Genomic DNA, 13,153 nt, shown 5'->3' with positions numbered 1-13,153 from the left:
GGAGGCAGCTGCCGCCGAGCAGTTGGCCCTTTGAGTTTCTTTAAATTCGAGTTTCATGCCCTCTACCAATCTACTTTCCTGCCATATGCACGTGGAGGGACAATGCCAGCCACCCCCCAGCGAAATATTTCTAATTCTGTTTCAGCTGCTCCGCGCCCTAGGGTACAGGAGCAGCTGGCCTCAGGGACAGAGGCTCTTTTCTCCCTTAAGGCAAAGTAGGATGTCTGTTTATCCAGTGCAGGGTAGGTGACTTCTAAATGATCTTTTAAGGCAAGAATCTGAGAGAAGGAAAAACATCCTTTTTTAGCCCATTTTCCTCCTCACCCCACACAGAGCTGTTACTATGGCAACACGCTACCTGCTACTAGGACAGTTAAGTCCCTCTGTGAAGTTAAGCAAAGCTCTTTTTCACTCAGAGAGGGACTGCTGTTCACTGGCCACTTTGCCCCTGGGGGGGCTGAGTTCTTCAATTCTCTATGACATGCTTAATCCAGGGTTTCCCACTGCTAAAACCTAAAATTCACTTTTAGCCCACAAACAACATAGAATACCCCAAACCTTTCCAGAAAGGAACTCAGTGGAAATGCATTTACATTTGTTTTAGTTATGGGTAATTTTCTTCTCTGTATTGATTCAAGTTTAGAGAAGGCCCCTCCTGGATTTGAAATAATATGGAGGAGACTATATATTCCTAGCCTAGATCTACTTTCCTTCTTGTGTCTCTAAAATCATGTTGGTCTCTGTGCATGCATGTATGTATGTAGTGACATATTTCAGACACACAGAAAACACAGAGGTTGATATAATAACCACTCTTATGGTCAATGCCCCGCCCAAGCACATGGTGATAGGGATAAGTCAGTTTTGCTTTAACTACACACACACACACACACACACACACACACACACACACACACACAGAACCCTAAAACAAACCAAAAAAAAACAGATAAAGCTGAAGATCTCTATTTCTATGCCCTGTCTGCCTTTTTTCATCTCTATGTGTTTGTGTGCTTGTATGTGTATGTGTGTACATGTATGAGCGTGTGTATGCGTGAGTGTATGTGTGTGTGTGTGTTTCATGCATGTGACTGTACATAGGCCTATGTATGTTCTCATACATGGAGACCAGAGCAGGATGTTGTGTGTCTTCTGTCTCTTTCTGTCTCTTTGCCTTGGGACAGAGTCCACACTGAACAATGGAGCTCTTGTTTGAGCTAGGACCTGATTCTGCCTCCCCTATCTTGAGATTGCTGGGCATCTGAACGCAGCTTCTCATGCTTGCACTCTTACCTGCTGGACTATCTCCTCAGACTCTTTCCTTCCTTTCTCCTCCCTTCTTCATTCTTTCTCTCTGCTTGCCAGGAGCTAGCCTGCATCTTGAGGTTACCATTTGGCATCTGGACCTATATTGTCACCTGCGTAGTTCACACTGGAGAACTGTTTGCATTAACAAAATAATAAAAAAAAGAATAATTTCATAATATTTTTTAAATAATTTACCATTTTGCATTGGGCTGAAATCATAGATAGGGAGGGGACATGCAGCTTCCTGGGGGATGGACAGGGCTGATGGAGATTTGCACCCAAGGATCTGCGTCTTTGTTACACTAATATGTGTTAGCTCTTTTAACCTGTGTGCTCCTAGCTGAGCGCCAGAGGAGATGGCAGGCTCTGCTGTACAAAGTCACTGGAAATCCTGGAAAAGCCCCAGAACCTCCAGCTGCCTCTCTCCCCTTCCTTTGACTTGCTTGGTAATCCTTATGCCCCAGGGTGCAGATTAACCAGCCCAAGTGGGTGCCACTGTCCCTTTAAATAGAGAATGTTTTAGGTGGAGGTTTACTTGGGGTTCCTGCTCACACAGGGAGCCCAGGGTTCCCACCCAAGGTCAGATGAAGAAGTTAGTTGGGTCTGATATTTTGTCAGCTGAAGCTAAAGTGACAGGGGTGTCAATACAGAGGAGACAGTTGTCACCCTGGTGGATGGCTTACTTGTGGCATTATGAATGAGACCATCAGGGTTTGGGCCAGAGCATTATCTTGGATAAATGGTTTGTGGTTATTGATCTCGTCCAACCTGACAGCGGAGAAGCTCAATGTATGATTGTTACAATTGCCTGATTCATACCTGCAATTTGTAATTTGTGTGCTCTGTCAATTCCGTCAATACCAAACAGCAATACTCTATCTTCAAAAAACCCAACAACCTGGATGCTGTTTCCTGACTTGGAATATCCTCTAAGCTAAAGAATTGTCAAACTGGGTCATTTGCTTCAACGACGAAACACACATAACCACGAAGAGAAACAAAGAACTCAATCAGACGCCTTGTGGCTAATTCACAGTGTCAGCTTGCTTGGATGAAGAAAGAAACAACCAAGACATCAGTGTCACATACTTTTGGGTATGTCCATGAGGGTGCTTCCTGAGAGGATTAACCAGTCCCTCCGAAGCATAGTGGCAGCATCCCATGGGCTGGGGGCCTGGACTGCAGAGGAGAGGAAGAAGGAGAAACCCAGTGAGGAGCAGCAAACATTTCTCCATGCTTTCTGACTGCAGACAGTGTGGCCAGCTGCCATGCCTTCCCGCCATGATGGGCTATATCTCTTTACACCACAAGCCATACAAAACAACAACAACAACAACAACAACAACAACAACATCCATACTGCAAAAAAGCAAAAATAAACAAATCCTCCATCTTAGTCAAAGTTCTATTCCTGTGAAGAGACACCATGACCAAGGCAACCCTTATAAAGGAAAATGTTTAATTAGGGCCAGCTTACAGTTCAGAGGCTCAATCCATGACGGCCACACAGGCAGATGGGTTGCCGGAGAAGGAGCAAAGTTCTCCATCTGGATCAGCAGACATCAGGAAGAGATAGAGACACTGGCCCTGGCTTGAGCTTCTGAAACTCCTGAGCCCACCCCCGTAGTGACAATTCTGGAGTTTTGGTTCCTTTAGAAAAATACAGAAGCGTAAGAATATGCTTTTGTTTCAATCCCAGGTATGGGGACGGGTGTGTGTGTGTGTGTGTGTGTGTGTGTGTGTGGCTGCGTCAGATTGTCTGCAGCAGCTGACTATGATTTATCCAGTGCTCTAGCAGAGGTGTAGTTTTGCCAGTTGCAGATAATTTCTGTGATTGTGTGAAGCTTAAAATTCTGGGAACTTTTCAGGGGATATGTAGATGCTAGAACTCAATAGGAAGGGGTGGGTGGTTGTTGGTCATGGGGGGGTTGATTTCATTTTTGTTAGTTCTGCTCAAAGAAAAAAGAAATTAGATATAAGATTCTCTCTCTCTCTCTCTCTCTCTCTCTCTCTCTCTCTCTCTGTCTAATGATAGGAAGTAAAACTGGGTTGGGAGGGGATAAAGAGTGGGAAAAAGAAGAACCCACGAAATATAGAAGACTAGTTACACACCCCAGTGACACATTTCTTCCAACAAGGCCACACCTCCTAGTAGTGCCTCGCCCTATGAATTCATGGGGGTCATTTTCATTCAAACCAGCATATGTCTCACAAAGCCAACCAGGCGTCCCTAAACACCCCACAACAATAAAATCCTTAAATTGCATCTTGTCGGGTAGACGGTTATAACAACAAGGAAGCTAATAGAAGACTTCGAGGTTTACAAACATACAGGGAAAGAAAAGATTCCCCTCTCTGTCCTTACACGCTTTGTCATTGCTTTTCATGTGCCCCAGGGAAAGCTTATTTTATTGAGAGGCAGCAGCTTGGAACCAGTTAGTGCTGTGAGGTGTTACCTCTCTTGCCAGTGTCTGATCCGCACTCTCTTAGACTCAACAGAAACTAAAGTCCAGGCTGAGTAAGGCAGCCAAGATGTCCACGTGCCAAAGAAACGGCTCTGGGGCATGTCGGAAACTGACGTCTGGACTTTAATGAAGAACTCAGAAGCCAGCAGTCAAGATCTGCTGTGCAGGGGTGCGGGGAAGGTCTTGTACTGAGCCAGGGCCACTTTATGGCCCCTGAGGACGTCTATGGCTTCTTCGCTCATTCTAAAGGAGATCCTAGTACAGAACCAGAGTGAGACTAGAACAAACATGCACGAACATGCCCAGGGAAGGAACATCTCTGCTTCCTCCTTTTAATGCACTACCCTGTTCACATCCCCCGCCCCAGCCCATGAAGGAGTCTGCTAGCTGTCATGGAACCAAAGGCAAACACTCCCACCTTTCTGCTTCTGGCCACCTTTGATCTGCAGGTGGTCAGACATCGGAGGTCTGGCTGTATTGTATTTCTCCAAACAGCATCCAGAGGATGGAAACTAATGTTTCCTTCCATTAAGTAAACTTAGTAAACTAAGGTGTGTTTTCTCCTTGAGCTGCAAGCCCTGCTGTGTGCTGTGATCAAAATCCCTGTAGAGAAGCTGTGTCTGCAGATGCTGACTGACTGATAGAGCTACGGTACTGGGAGGAGGTTGGGATGTTGCAGGTCTCAAGGCTAGGTACCTCGTCTTGGGCTAGTTCTAGCCCTCCAGAGGAGCCATTCCTTGCCCACCTCCTTGTTTGAACTCGGTTCCCATGATTAATTGATAAATACTGTTGGACTCTTATTAGCTTATCTAATCACTAGTTTCCCCAAACCCAAGAGTTAATAATGTCATCATATAACATCTGGGCCTAGGGACAAGCTTCGCCCCCTCTCTGTATCTGCCTCTCTGATGTATCCACTGGTGTGTCTTAAACTTGTCTTGATTTATGACTTTCTCCGTTCTGTAAAACTATAAAATGTCACGAAACTACTTCCATGCTGGAACATGTTTTTTGGGGTAACTTGAACCTGTGTTCCTAGAACATGATAACTCAAATGGCTGCAGAATCAACTGTCTCTTAGTCCCTTTAAGGTGAAAGCTGTGGTTTTTCTGTTGGCAATGTTCTTTACACACTAAAGTCCTTTCTGAAGGCTGGCGTGGCTTGGATATGGTTTGATTGAATCCTCTAAGGGTTGCCACACGAGAAGCTCTGTCCTTGTGTGCTGTTGAGGTAGTGGGCCCTTTAAAAGGCGGAGACTAGCGCAAGCTAATTAGATCACTGTGCTTATTGTCTTCTGCAGGTTTTGAGGAGACAAGTTCTCAGGAGAATTGGCTGCTCTATTAGAGCGTGGCTGGCTCCTTCCACTCTCTGGCTTTGGGTTCAGCATTTGACCTGTGCCTCTTGGAAGCACCCTTTCCCATGGTGCCATCTGCCATAATGCAGTGTAGCCAGTGGGGCCATCATCAGAGGACAATTTGGCTCCTGCACTTGCAGCCTCTAAAACCTTGAGCCGACTAAACCTTTTTTTTTTTTTTCATTAAAGTTATAAAGCTTCAGGTATTTCGTTTGGCATAACAATGGAAGAGTGATCAATACAGCATGCTCTCTTTTTATTCAGGAGGTAGGTGGGTGATATCAGACTAACATATTATTGAAATAATCTTCTGAGAAACGGGGATGGCGGGGAGCCTGGCAGGGATCCCTTCTACGTGTCCCACTCCCACGTCACTCCACTTAGGTTTTGGTACTTCGAAACCCCCCCCCCCCACACACACACACAAAGCCAGTCTTTCACTGTGGCAGATGGACTGCTAAAAGGAGTGACCCAGCTGGGCACAGTGCAAGATAATAATCTCAATATTTGAAAAGGGAGAGCAGGAGAATCACGGACTCAAGGCTATCATTGGCTACAAAGTGAATTCTAGGCCAGCCTAGGCTACGCTCTCCTCCCCCCCCCCGACCCCCACAAGGAAAAAAGAGCCTCTTCTATCCTCCCATCTTCAAACATAGACAAAATAGCATCAGTTCTTATGGTAAACTTTGTAGAATTCCACTAGATCTAAATCAAGTGGAATCTAAATCAACTCTCCAGATGAATGGTAGCGCTCAAGTCCGAAGGCTGACCTACTTTCTCAATGAGTCACCTGTAAACACCGACAGTTCATGGAATTCTCAGTTTATGGACTTTTCTAATGTGAAATGTTATGGCTTGATTCTTGTAAGCGTTTCACTGCTCCTCCGTCTCTTGAGGGTTAAAGTGGCCAAGGACAGCACTGCCTCATCCCTGCACAGGTTTTGCCCTTTAGGGATTGCCTTCTAAACTTGCTTAAAGCTGCATCAAAAGCCACAGTTTCAGCTGGAGCATTGACTCAAATCTTTATAGGTCTGAGCTTTATTTAATGTTGCCATGGTGATGGTTCCATAACTCGCAGGCCATGGACATGGAGTCTTTGACTTTAATTCCAAGTTTTATTAATTTTTAAAAAAATTTGAGTGTGTGCATATATGACTCTCTCTCTCTGTGTGTGAATATTTGGGGTGTGTGTGTGTGTGTCTGTGAGTGACAAGAGTGTGGATGCCTGTGGAGGCCAAAAGAGGACACCAGGCCCCTCGGAGTGGGAGTTATGGGTAGTTGTGAACTACCTAATATGGAAAAAGAGATCTGAAGTCAGGTCCTCTGGAAAAGCAGTTTATGCTTTTAGTCACCTCAGCTGCTAGTTTCCCATGCAGATGCTCTTCAGCTTCATCAACGATCCATCCCAACAACTATGTCCTAAGTTGAAAATACCATAAGTCAAGAATGTGTTTAATTCAGCTACCCTATGAACACTACAGCTTAGCATCTCCAGACACTATTAGTAATTACACCATAGACTGCTAGCCTTGGAAAACACCACATTTCAAATAGTGAAGCATGGTTTCTGCTGCATGTGAATGAGACGTTTTGTATTATTGCAGAGGTGACTAACCTGACTTAACTTGTTAAGTCAGGAGATGCCTGTGTACATTATCCGTCCACCAAAATCTCTTGGTTCAATTTTCCACTGTTATATAAGATGTTAATGTATTTCCATCTTAGTATCTTTGGATCTGATAAAATCATGTATTCTGTCATAGTTTGCACGTGACCAGACATAGTTTTTTTTTCCGTTATTAAAATATATCTATCTAAAAATTTAAAATAGCACATGGCTTTGACTTGATAATTAAGTGCCAAGATCTAAAATTATCTAATTCATATAATCAATTTAATGAGAACTGAAAAAATGAGAAGACTGGATCCCATGTGGTCCATGACAGCTTCAGCAAATATGGAATACTGGTTAAGAATGTGGGTTCTGGAATCAGAGCATCTGGGCTTAAAACTGTTGGCATCAGCGTTCACTTCTGCCCTGTAACCATTATACTGAAGAAACTCTTGCCCTTGCATGTGTGTGCTTGCATGTGCATGTTTGCACATGCATGGCATCTCATACTTCTTTGATTCCTCCCAGCCTCAGATAGAGCTCAGTAGATAAAGCATGCATAGAGGTAATTATATCAATGTCCCAGGGCTATCACGCCCAGTGATTTGACTCAGCATCTTTCTGGGTATTTCTGTGAAGGTATTTTGTAGATGCAATTAAAATAATCATCAGTTGACTTTAAGTAAAGGAGTTAAGTCTTGTTAGTCTTATGGGTCTCATCTTATCATTTAACAGGACTTAAATGACATTTCCTACAGGAGGGGAAGACTGTGACATCACAACCTGCTCAGTTTCAACCTCATGGTCTACCTGGCAGAACTGAGAACTGCCAGCACTTCTGTTATGCGAATCAGCAGAATTCTCTTGAAGCAGAGAACCCTGACTAATGTATCTTGGTTTCCCTTCCTCTGTCTTTTCCTTCCTAATCCTGAATCTGAAAGTACAAGCTTCAAGGAAGTCAGAAAATGTGTACATGGGGAAACCGGTTGGTTGAGCACAGGGCGTCCATGGTTTTGTTTTTGTTTTTTTGTTTTTTTGTTTTTTTTCTCTCTATTTTCAAGAAAATGGTAACAAAAGCTAGGAGTAACTATTCATGATAGCACTCTGGAAACATCAGCAGTGTTTTGTTGGTGGCTCCATGAGATGCAGCAAGGAGCAAGATCACATGTGGGGTACATAAGGATCAGTGGGATGCCTGCGATTCCTCTGGCAGACTTCTCTTGTTACTCCGGGTTCTGGAGATGAAGGCAGGCGAGAATTCTACCACTGAACCACCTATGCACTTCTGGAGATGAAGGAAACAGCTTTGGCTTAAATTATTAGCATTGTGGGTAACTCTTAGTGCTATGAAATTCCTGCAGTGCTGCCTTGGTTGGAGCGAGGGTAACCTTGGGAAAACCTTTTTTGTATAAGAAATCCTCTTCAATTCCCTCCTTAACTTGGAGGGAGGAATAGCAGGTCATTCAAGATCTCCAGTCCAATTTCCAGTGTGGTCTTGCGGTTCTTGTAGGCATCTGAACTGAACCATAATGATAGCTGTCAAATTCTCGTACTAACTAGACTTTGGAGATTTTTAGTATCTCAGGAATGCCCAAGTTTATGTTGCACCAATATTACATTTCTACTGGAGTTTAGGACATGTGGGTCAGAAAGTACCAAAGGCAGTTGCGAAACCCAAAGGCAAGATCAATTTATTGATACCAGTGTCCTAGTTTCATGTCTGTTGCTATTATAACAAATCCTGACCACAAGCAACTTGGGGGAGAAAGGGTTAATTTGGCTCACAACTTCAGGCTCAGTATAGGAGAGAAGTCAAGGAAATGAGACCCTGAAACATTTAGTAACATTGTATCCATACTCCAGAGTAGCAAGAGATGTACTTGCCTACTTGCTTGCTTGCTTGCTTGCATGTGTTCAGCTCAGTTTCTCCACATTTAAATAGTAGTGCCTAGGGAATTGTGCCACCACAGTGGTCGGTGCCTTCTGGTATCCATTAACTTAATGGACACAATCTGTCACAGACATACTCACAAACTCCAGGTGACTGTAGGTTGTGTGAAGTTGACAATTAAAGCTAACTATCACATCCTGCATGAAAACCATGACCAAAGCAGCTTGTTGAGGAAAGGGTGTATTTGGTGTTATGCTTCTGTATCTTTGATCATCACTGAAGGAAGTCAGGACAGGAGCTCAAACAAGGCAGGAACCTGGAGGCAGGAGCTGATGCACAGACCATGGAGGGATGCTGCTTACTGGCTTGCTCAGCCTGTTTTCTTACAAAACCAAGGACCACTAGCCCAGGGGTGGCCCCACCCACAATTAGCTGGGCCTGCCTACATCAATCACTAATTAAGAAAATGCCCAATTTTCTTAGAACCAACCTACAACCCTGTCATACAGAGGAATTTTCGCCATTGACAATCCTTCCTCTCATATGAGTCTAGACCAGTGGTTCTTTTGGGGATCAAATGACCCTTTTACAGGGGTTGCTTAAGACCACTGGAAAACAGAGGTATTTCCATTATGATTCGTAACAGTAGCAAAATTACAGTTATGAAGTGGCAACAGAGGTAATTTTATGGTTGGGGGGGTCACCACAGCATGAGGAACTGTATTAAGACTTACAGCATCAGCAAGGTTGAGAACCACTGGTTTAGTCCATGTCAAGTTGACATCAAAATAACCAGCACACCCAACTAGCTATTCTGTGGGGCCCAAGGACAAAGCTGGAGCAGACAATGAACTACCACATTACTCTTATGGTGCATATCTCTCTCGCAGACACCACAGAAAGCTAGGCTGTGTCAGTGCAGGCGACTCTACCTGGACAACGAATAGACATCACATGTACTTGATTTTTGTTTTTGTTTTTTAGGTCCTGGGGATCTATCCTGGAGCCACCTGAGTTACATCTTTGGCTCTAAACTTTGATTCCGTAGAAAAACGCTAAAGGAATCAACAATGCTAATAACTAGGGAATCAATTTTTTTAATTGCCCTACAAGAACACCAGTGTATGCTTAAAAGGTACCTAGGTGCTACACAATTTCATAATTGTGCCTCTATCTGTATCTGTTGTTTATAATAACACCATTGCTGTGTGAATGGCTAGTCAATGAATTGAGGTAAGTTCTGCAACCCGAAGGTACGCCGAATCTAAAACAAGAAAAATGGCAGGTAGCAAAAATGAGGGACAAATCGAGAATGCGTTTGTAAGGACTTCTATTCTCCTTCCTCCTCAGAGATTTAGACAGAGTGTTAGCAATCAAAAGAGATGCAGAAACGGTGGATTTGGATTCGGATTGCAGTTGTGTGGGTTCTTAGCGATGATCCAGGCTGACTGTGAAAACTGAGCTCTTTCAGTAGTGACTGGGCTGTTCAGGAATCTGGAGAGAGACAGAGAACACCCTCTACACCTGTTCCCATTTCATGGCTGGAAAGACTATCCCTTTAAGGAAAGCCTTCGAGGGACAGAACCCAAGAACATAAAGAAACCTGAGGGTGGCTACCTTGCTCTCTAAAGAAGGTGTCTCTTGTGCCTCTTGCAGATTTGGAAGTGTGTTTTCCTTCTTTAATCATGGTCATTATTGGGGGGAATGATTGAAATTTTAATTATTAAATAGAAGGGAATGGAGAGGGCTTTCACAGAGCACACAGCGTGCGAGGCCATCAGCTCGGCTGCCGTGAACCTGGAAGCTGTGGTGACAGCCTGTGACCCCTGCCGTGGCAGAGGGAGCAGTCTGTCTCCCTCCCATGGCTGCCTGTCTCCTAAAATGTCTGCATGCTGTGTGCTGCTGAGCCAGTGTTTAGACCAAATGCTCCATAATGGGAAAACATCAATTATTTCCTTCCTCCAGTCAAATGATGTACGACTGCCCTTGATTTAATAAGGAAGGAGTATTTCTGAGGCACGCAAACATTTGAACCGTGGAGCACAGAGGCTATGCTGAAAGTGCCGGCTTGTTTTCTTCTTTTGCAGCCCACTGGATGTCAGCTTTGTGCTCATGGTGATGCAGGACTATGGCCGGCCTCCACCTCTGCTGAGTCTAGCTCTCTCTGCATGGCTGTTTAATGAGCAAGGCAACCTTGTCCAGTGAGAAATGCCTATTTGTAAATGGTGGGTGGAGAGGGATGGGGATCTGTCTGCCTCTTCGGTACCTTGATGGGAAAGTCTTACAACCACCAGGAGCCACTCTTTTTAAAGCTATAGTGGATATGATTTGTATGTTGCAAGTCTCTGTGTCTGCCTTGGTTGGAGGAAGGAAGGCAAATAGCCACCCCCGGAAATGATTTGGAGGCATGGCTGAGCTCACAAGGGCTGGCTAGCACCTCTGTGCCCTGGAATTGGTTCCTGCTATCTGGGGGCTCTCAAGGTGACCTAATCACCAAAGGAAGCCACCATATAGGGTGAAAGGTTTGCCTTAGCCCTAGGCAAGCACCAAAATGCAAGTAAGATTTGCCTTCTAGGCTAGCAACACTGGAAAGCAGGTCACATTTTATACTGTACCTTTGCCGGGTTCATTTTTGCGAGGGGACAAACTACAAGAAACACTTTCATTTCTATCCATAAAAAACACATCCTAAGCCAGGTGTGGTGGTGCACACATTTAATCCCAGAACTTGGGAGGTAGAAGCAGACAGATCTCTGTGAGTTTGAGGCCAGCTTGGCCTACATAGTGAATTCCAGGACAACCAGGGATACATAGGGAGTTAGCCCCCCTCCTCTTCCCTCCCTCTGCCTCTGTCTCTGTCTTTGTTTTTGTCTCTGCCTCTGCCTCTTTGTGTCTGTCTGTCTGTCTGTCTGTCTGTCTGTCTGTCTGTCTCTGCCTCTGCCTCTGTCTCTCTGTCTCTATCTCTTTCCCTACCTCCACTCTCTATCGGTTTGAATATGCTTGGCCCATAGGGAGTGGTACTGTTAGGAGGGTTAGGAGAGGTGATCTTGTTGGAGGAAGTGTGTCATTGTGAGGATGGGCTTTGAAGTTCTGCCCAGTGCGGAAGAGTCAGTCTGCTCCTTGGCATCCTTTGGATGAAGATGTACAACTCTCAGCTCCCACAGTGCCATGCCTGCTTGGATGCACCATGCTCCTGCCTTGATGACAATGAACTGAAACTCTGAACTTGTAAGCCAGCCCCAATTAAATGCTGTCTTTATAAGAGTTGCCTTGGTCATGGTGTCTGTTCACAGCAGTAAAACCCCAAGACTCTGTCTGTCTGTCACTCACCCATACACACACACACACACACACACACACACACACACACACACACATACATACGCGTGCGCGCGCGCGCGCACACACACACACACACACAAAAGCCAACAAGCAAACAAACAACAAAATCCCACAAAAACATTAGAAACCTACCATTGTAGATCTTCCTACAGTATTTGTACCTACACACACATATAAAAAGTAAAAATGGCGTTATCCTAGAACAAGACACCAGCTCTACTAGACACCATAAGCTAATAAAAATGACAGCGCCAGGAATAAGTTACTTCTTTTGGAGTTTTTGACCAGTGAGGTCTCATAGACTCCCAAACACTACAGGTTTCTGCCATTGCTCTTGGTTCCTCTGAAGAACTTGATGATGAGACCTTAATGCGTCAGCTACCATATACTTGAGTCATTGAACATGGAGAAATGAGAAGCTTCATTCATACTGGGTGGCTTTCATAGTGCTGGAAGGTGCAATGTAAGCTACCAGAGGAGAAAACTAACTGTCATTCATACCCAGCTTTGAACCCTGGGAGCTACAATAATGATTGGCTTGGCAAGTCATGCACCCAGTGCAATAGTGACATGGATAATCACGGCAGCTACCAGCCACTTTCTGGTTGTATTCAAGTCCTCCTTCATAGAATAAAACCCATACTTGGCATCATTAGCAGGCTACGAACCTGGAGCAGGAAATGTCAGCGACCCTCAGGGAGAATCTACTACTATTATTCTGCTAAATGGATATAGTATTAAACTGACTTTTTAATGACTTATTGTTAATAATAACATAGAACAATGCATCTCTCGTCCTCATACCTCATCGGAGGAGCTTCTATTTTGCAGTAGTGATTTGCATAGAGCCCCACAACTGTCCAATGGGCAGAAAATAAGAGACTGCAGTATGTTCAGAAGTAAAGGAAATATCTATCTATATCTATGTCTATGTCTATGTCTATGCCTATGCCTATGCCTATGCCTATGCCTATGCCTATGCCTATGCCTATGCCTATCTCTATCTCTATCTCTATCTCTATCTCTATCTCTATCTCTATCTCTATCTCTATCTCTATCTCATCATCTGTTGGGGGCCGACTTTTAGCAGAAAGTGACTATCAGCTTTGCAGCCATCTTGAGCCATATACCCTGACATGAGACTTGGATTACAATAGCCTACAACAGCTGAGCACACTCTG

General features: G+C 44.4%; 1 protein-coding gene across 4 annotated transcripts in view; it reads right to left on the bottom strand.

Moving 5' to 3' along the window:
* The window catches only part of Prkn (parkin RBR E3 ubiquitin protein ligase), a 1,141,511-nt gene that overhangs the window by 93,402 nt on the left and 1,034,956 nt on the right, over positions 1-13,153 (bottom strand). The gene's annotated exons all lie outside the window — the stretch shown is intronic.

The sequence above is a fragment of the Arvicanthis niloticus genome, chromosome 28 (genome assembly GCF_011762505.2).
Source record: "Arvicanthis niloticus isolate mArvNil1 chromosome 28, mArvNil1.pat.X, whole genome shotgun sequence".
Taxonomy (NCBI): Eukaryota; Metazoa; Chordata; class Mammalia; order Rodentia; family Muridae; genus Arvicanthis; species Arvicanthis niloticus.
This window is presented reverse-complemented; position numbering and strand designations above follow the sequence as displayed.